Consider the following 7,640-nt stretch of genomic DNA (forward strand, 5'->3'; position numbering starts at 1 on the left):
ACCACCAGTTGGTGACTGCTGGTCTAAAGCACTCAACTCAGAGCCTGGCCCAAGTCATACAGTAATGAACACCATCGTTCTTGGGAGACAGGTGGTGAGACTGATTATTCTTCCAGTAGCCTGCAAAGACCATCCATTTGATGTTCTCCAGGGTTGAGTGTGAAAACTAAGAGTGAGGAAGAGTCAAGGGTGGTCAGGGCAAAGCAGAAGGAGAGAAGGAGGAGGGATAAGTGTACAGGTTAGGGATTTGGTGATGAGGGTACCCAAGAGGTAGAGGCAAGTGAACCATGTGTCTAGGGCAGGAAAGAACAGAAGACCAAGAGGGAAAAGAGAGAGAGAGAAATGCAGGCACCCATGAGGATGGATTCATTTTGAAGGCAGAGCAGGTAGCTTTGCTTTTGAATCCGGTGCGGGGTGTACAAGAGCATTGCCAAGGATGACCCCGAGTTTTGGGCTTAGGAAACCAGTAGAGTTGAGGGGCTGGAGTCCTGGAGAGGGAGAGGCACGGGCCTGAGGGCGCCTGTCACCACAGGCAGCACTGGGACTCCGAAAGGAGGCACTGTTATTCCCTAGGTTCTAACACATTGGCCTTTTGATTTGAATTCTAACCCTCCCATGTTGCAGACTTCTCACAGTGTAGGTCTCCTCAGCCTGTCTCTGGGTGAGCTGCGAGCGAAGACTGATTGGAACAGACCTGACTCACTTAAGGTGCTGGGAAAGCATTTGATCCTTCTCTTTCCTCTTCCTTCCTGACCTTCCACCTGAGGCGGCTCTGAGCCAGGCACCCAGGAGAGGGGACTGTTGTGGAAGGAGTGCTGGGCTGGGGCTGGGCATTGCTCCCAGCTTCTTAGTCCTGCAGTGGGGGGAGAAGACGGGGACATGCTAAGCTCCCGAGCCTGACCTGCGGGCAGCCTGGGTTTGTGCCTCTACCTTCTCTGGGGGCGGATGGACTGATGCCTCCACATTTGGGGTTGGCAGAGGATGATCCCTGAGCCAGTCCCCCCCAAACCAGTGGGAGATTCTAGGAAGTCTTTAATTACTGCCTCAGAGTGGATGCTAGGTTAATGCGATGATTCGAAAGGTATGTTTTTCAATTACATTTAACGGAAAGATTTATAGTCAAGTAAAATATAATTAGGAGGCTGCCAGCAGACAGGCCTCCTGAGAGGAAGAAAGAGAGATGAGACAGACCCCTAATGGGGCAGGTTGGAGCCCAGGCTACGGGACCAGCTTACCCCACCCCACTTGGAAGATGTCAAAGCACTCATCAATTCAGCCATTCAAACACATGGACTAAGTAGCTGCTCCATCCTGGGCCCAGCCTTTTCTATGGGAACCGAACAAATACTGCGTTCCCCACCCTCAGAGAGCTTACAGACCAGCAGGAGGGAGTCAGGGACCAGATCCAGCTGGTAAGGAGTTTGGGTGTTATTCTATGTGCTAAGGAAGCCAGTACAGAGTTTAAACCAGGTAGTGAAAGGCCTGGCTTATACGTCTTTGGTTTTTTTGTTTTGTTTGGCTTATATGTGTAAAAGCTTACCTAGATGCTATGGGAGAATGAATCGGAGGAGGTTAGAGCAGAGACTCAGATGAGAGGTGATGTGACCTGGCTTGGGGGGAAGCACTGAGAAAGGAGAGAAGGGCCTGGACTTGGGGTACATACTGGAGAGAGAACCATTGGTTCTTGGTGAGAGAGTCGAGTCATTACGGAGAGAGAGGGAGAACTGAAGGCCGATGCCCAGGTTTTGGGCTTGAGAAGCTAACCTGGTGCTGCTATCTATTGAAATGGGGGAGCCAAGGGAAGAAATAGGTGGGAAGGCATGTGGAGAAGGTGTTCAGACTTGGGCCGTTTCCGGACTCTTGGACCAGGAGGCACCATCATGGGAGTCCACATCCTACACAAGAAAGACCAAAAGGTTCAGCGCAAGGAGCCCAAGAGCCAGATGACTACCTGAGGCTGTTGGCCAAGCTGTACAGGTTTCTGGCCAAAGGAACCAACCCCACCTTCAACCAAGTGATGCTGGAGAGGTTGCTCATGAGTGGCACCAACTGGCTGCCTCTGTCCCTTTCCTAGAAAACAAAGCTTCGTGGCCAGGAAGGCAAAACTGCTGTGATTGTAGGGACTGTAACAGATGATGTGCGTGTCCCGGAGCCACCCCCAGCCGAATCCTCAAGGCCAAGGTCCTCACCTTCGACCAGCTGGCCCTGGACTCCCCTAAGGGCTGTGGCACTGTCCTGCTTGCTGGTCCTCAAAAGGGCTGAGAGGGGTATACGCATTTTGGCAAGGTCCCCGGAACCCCTCACAGCCGCACCAAACCCTATGGAAGCTCCAAGGGCCAGAACTTCGAGCATGTGAGAGGCCAAGGGGTGAACCAAGGCTACAAAAACCAATCCCAGATCCTACCTTGTTATTAAAAATGTTTGGATGCTGAAATAAAAGGAGGTCAGACTTGGACTGGAGACCCTCTAGGGCAGTGGTTCTCAACCTGTGGGTCGCGACCCCTTCGGGGGTCAAACAACCCTTTCACAGGGGCTGCCTAAGACCATCGGGAAACACATATGTAATTACATATTGTTGTGATGAATCACTATGCTTTAATTATGTTCAATTTGTAACAATGAAAATACATCCTGCATATCAGATATTTACATTACAATTCATAACAGTAGCAAAATTACAGTGATGAAGTAGCAACGAAAATAACTTTATGGCTGGGGGTCACCACAACATGAGGAACTGTATTAAAGGGTCGCGGCCTGAGGAAGGTTGAGAACCGCTGCTCTAGGGGCTTCCCTGGCCCTGAAGGATGGCCATCTGGATGTCCCGCCACAAGAGGGTGCCCTCTCACCACCCCACTCTTGCTTCCCAGTTTGTCCTTGAGCTTTTTTCCATGTCTGACTTCCATTCCTCCTGCTGCACTTAGGAGTGTGTGCCTCTTGAATTTGGAGAGAGAATTCTGTCTAAATCCTGAAATTCTACCACAGCATTCAGACTGCGCTCACATTCACTGAGCACCCACTATGGGTCAGACCCTGTGCTAGACACTTTGGCAATGTTATTTCATCAGATCCTGACCATCGCTCTTTCCATGCTAGTGATATAGTAATACTAATGGTGACCACTCTCTTCAGCCAGGCCCTTTACATAAATTGTCACGTTTAAGTCTCACTGAGAAATAACCTGCCCATGGTCACAGAGCCAGTTGGTATTGAGAGGGGGATGAGAAATCTAGGATTTCTCCAGTAGGAGCCTCTCTGGGGGAAGAGGACTGCCTGGGTGTTGGAGGGAGGAGCCATGCGATGCCTTTCCCCTCCCCCTCACCGGGTCCTTCCCAGGTGAAGCAGAGGCCGCGTCCTCTTCCCAGACTTCCCTGGGTGCGGAGGGCAGACTCCTGATGGCAGCCGCAGGGCCTGCATGTGCTGGGGCAACCTGCCCACTTGCTGGGGAGGGAACAGTTGTCATAGAAGCTCCCGGTCCCTCAGACTGGTTGCCTGGTATCACAGGAGGGAAGTGCCCACCCACGGAATGAGTGAGGGTCCTGTTCTGTGACACAATGGGGTGATTCTTGCCTCCCCCATCCTCTAAGAATGCCTTAGGTGTTTGCGTGTATGTGTGTGCATTTGTGCAGGGACTGGTGTGCAAAGGGTGATTTGTACCCGTGTGCAAGCCAGAACAGGCTTGCCTCCGTGCATTTCCCTCAGGAGGTGATGGTTATTTGGTTGTCTGGGCCTCATAAAGGCGAGTGACTGGTACGTTTCTTCACGCATGTGCCTGTAAGAGGAGCTCTCGCGGGATGCAAAGGGCCTGGCCCCAGGAGTTGAATTCTGAGCTCAGCTCCCCACCTCTCCTTGCCTGTCTCCAGCTCCCTGCATCCCCCCACCTCCTCCCATGCCGGGCAGAATGCCCTCAGCCTGTGCCGGCTGGCACACATGCCACATGGTGCCTGGTGCGTCTGGGCAAGGATGACGCCCCCAGGCCCGGCTGGGACACTAAGCCACCCGCTGCCTCCCCCACCTCCAGAACGGAGCGTCCCCATCCTGTCCCCTTTCTCAGCCAGGGACACAGGGAGCAGGCAGGGACACGGCACAGACAGATACAAACACACAGATGCAACCAGAGACGCCCACAGGCTGTGCCCCAGAGAGACACAGACTTAAGCATTCACGCAGGCTCTGGTACACTCACATACACTCACCCAAATATTACACACCCAAAGGAAGCCAGGGGCAGCCACCACTTGCACAGAACCCAGCAGAAGTAGAGATGTTAGGCTCCCACCCAGTCGGTTAGGCAAACCCACCAGGTGTACCTGTTCGTGGTGCTGAAACCAGACTCTACTCCTTATAGAAGATTGAGACCTGGGACAGGTGGTGGATAAGAAAGAAGGAATGGAGGAGAGAGAATAGAAGGGAGGGGGAGAAATTTATAGGCAGAGAGAGAGAGAGAGGATACCAAGATACCAAGGGGAACTAAGGAATGCCTGAACAAAGAACAGGCTCAAGGATTTATCCATCTTTGCCCTTCAAGGCCAAAAATTGGAAGAGTTTGGCAAGCGTGCCATGGCAAGTGAGGGACCCTGGATGTGTGGTTCCCGTTGGCTTCCAGTCATCCCTTTCAGGTACCTCCTTGTCCTAGAGGGCCTTACAATAGTAGGGGAAGGAGACAGACACCAAGAAAACCCTGTCATGACCCTGCAAATCACTCCCCATCCGATTTCTTATCCCAATTTGTGTTGGACAAGTGTTCATCAATGTTGATCTGGATTTGTTCTGGGGATTGCAAGGATTTAGTGACTGCTTAACGCTTATCCGCAAGATTGGATTATGGGTTCCTAGCTCCCTCTCTTGAGATTAAACTTCCCTCAGGTGGGGTTGCCTAGTAGGAATGGCTCTCCCACCATCAGCCCCTTAGTTGTGATATTTATGGAACATGAGTAATGCCTACATTCCTGACTTGGGGAAGGGTGGGTAACAAGGACCATAGGGCTTATCATCTAACTAGGGAAGAGGGGATACAGAAGAAGATGAGGGGGAACAAAAAGACAAAACGGGAGGAGGAAGAATTGTGAAGATGGATGAAAGAAGGAAGGGAAGAGGAAATTTGGAGAAAGATAAAGGAGGAGATTGGAGATGCAGATGACAAGAGCAAGAGAGGGCATGAGTGATCCAGACAGACTCCAGTGTCCAGGGAAAGGTCAGGGGAAATATGCCAGGTGGAGCAATTTGCTTCCCTTGATTTTTAGGGGCACAGATGAGACTGGAAGACCACCCTGGTCCTGCAGCTGTTCAAAATCACCCCTTCCACCCAGAGCTTCGGGCAGAAAGACCCTATGGGCCGGCAGCTGCCCTAGCAAAGAAGGGGGTGGTCAGATGTAGTCAAATCTGTGTATGCACTATCCTCTTGGGTGGGATGGGAAGAGTGGGTGCCTTTGGGGATGTTTCCACCTGTTTGTATGTGGGCAGTGGCAGGAAGAGAAAGGCACATGTGTGGGTGTTCAATGGAGAGTAGATATTGGGTTGACTGAGAGTGAGGAGCAGGCATAGGAAGAAGAAAGGCAGAAGGAGTGGGGTAAGTAAAAAAGAGAGAATACTGGCTCTCCTGTCCTGGCTGGGTAGCCCAGTTGTTAGAGCATCATCCCGATATGCCAAGGTTGCAAGTTTCCCCAGTCAGGGCACAAACAAAAATCAACCTATGAGTGCATAAATAAGTGGAACAACAAATCAATGTTTCTCTCTCAATCAATAAATAAAAATTCAAAAAAAATTCTGGGGCCTCCTAATTATTCTCGCTCTTTTTTTCTACCAAGAGGGAAGAAGCCAAGCCTAGGATACAAGCTGGGTATATATATCCCAGTGTCCTTGTCTGCAGTGTAATGAAAGTTCCAATTTCATAGGGTGGTCGAGATGATTATTAACTTACGTAAAATGCTTACGTCAGTTACCAATGTATAGTAAGTTCCAAAGATATGTTTGCTTCCAGGTTGTTGTATCTTGGTCTTGACTGGAATTACTTAGGAACTATTCCTTCATGTTTAACTAGACCTCCTTTTCTGGAGTGTAGAGGGGAAGCCCGTGCTAAGGAATGCAGCAGGGTCTAGTCTAGAACAAGGTCCCCACCAGGGGCTGTTGGGGGTGTTATCCTGGATTCCTGAAAAAGCTGGACCTGGACCTACACCCGTGTCTCCCTGCCTGCCTGGAGCCTCACTCCTCCACCCTAGTCAGTGCGGTGTGGACATGTGGTCCATTCCTTCTAGACTGTTCTCTCAACCACAGTCCCTTCCCCCTTTCTACCTGTCCTGCTCCTTTCTCCTCCTCTTCCTTCTCAGGAATCTATTTGGGAGGGAAGGAATTCCCACACTACTTAGAGGTGGGACTGCCCCACCCTGCACAGACATAAGGGATGGTCTCAGTCTGGAGGTCAAGGAAGCATGTGGGGGTTGGCACAGGAGGGTGAGGGGTGCAGGGCAGCCCCCGTGTCCTCCCATTCCCCCCAGCTCCTGTCTCATCACTGTCACCATTCAATCATAGCAGATGGGCTGCAGCTGTGAGCGCCAGCCCGGCACACAGGCTGGTCCGTGCCACTTGGGAGAGAAGGAAGAGAAAGGGAGGGAGGAGGGAAGGAGGAGGAATGAAGGGAGGAGGGAGAGAGGAAAGGGACAGAGAGGAAGGAGGAGGAGGAAAAGGAAGCCAGTGGAGGAAGAGAAAAATGGCTTGAAGAGAAAGGAGACTTGGTACCTTTTCTGCCTGTCACTTCCCAGCAGGAGAGCAGAGGCCAGGGCTGGGCTCACAAGCTGGGCAGTGCCAGGCGAGATGGGCATATGCCCCTGATTACTACCAGGACCGCAGGCCAAGCCTCCGCAGCCGCCACGGCCTCATAAATCAGGTTTTAAGTAGCAACCACATGGACATTTCCCAGCTGAGAGACCTGGCCTCTGCCGGCCCAGCTAGGGCAGCCCTGGTGGTGGTGCAGGTGCCAACCAGGGCACAGGAAAGAGACATGGTCATCAAGGCTTGGTGGGAACGAGTGTTGGGTCTTATTCTGGCCAAACCCGGGAGGGGGGCTCCTGCCAATAGGGGACAGGTAAGAAGGTGGCAAGTGGCTGGCAGTGGGGTCAGGGCCCCCTGTTGAGGCCCCTAGACCCTGTCCATTTCCGGGGGGGAAGCTGCTTGCAAATGAGGGGGGTGAGTACTGCTACTGACACCCCCTGAGGCCCCCTCCCATTAAGGACAGAGGCTGTGGCCCTCAGGCAGGCTGAGTGCCCTGCGCTTGGGCCCCTGGATGTGCTGGGGGCTCCTGGTGGGCAGGGAGGAGTCTCCCCACACAGCTCAGGCCCAGAACAGGCCCAGCAGCCGGTAAAGCGGGGAACGAGGAAGTGACTGAGTGCCAAAGGGCCAGGTCTGTGTTCTGGTCTCGGGACTGGCAGGGTTTATGTCTGAGCGCGCGGGACCGGATCGGTGTGTGTGCACCTCGGGGGTTGTCTGTGGTGCCCGGGAAGGTCTAGTCTGACAGACAGACATCCCTCCACATCCTCCTTTTAGGGTCTCTGCTCCACACACCCCTCCCCTGAGCCCGGGTTCTCTCCTGAATCCCACACCCCATCCCGACCCCACGCGGGGCGGCCCCTCCTCCGGGCTCTGCC

The 7,640-nt window shown here is 52.8% G+C and overlaps 1 pseudogene; it reads left to right on the forward strand.

The window, feature by feature from the left end:
• On the forward strand, window positions 1-2,455 carry LOC102758142 (annotated as a pseudogene).
• The last annotated feature ends 5,185 nt before the right edge of the window (window positions 2,456-7,640 follow it).

This window comes from Myotis davidii, unplaced genomic scaffold (assembly GCF_000327345.1).
Source record: "Myotis davidii unplaced genomic scaffold, ASM32734v1 scaffold327, whole genome shotgun sequence".
NCBI lineage: Eukaryota > Metazoa > Chordata > Mammalia > Chiroptera > Vespertilionidae > Myotis > Myotis davidii.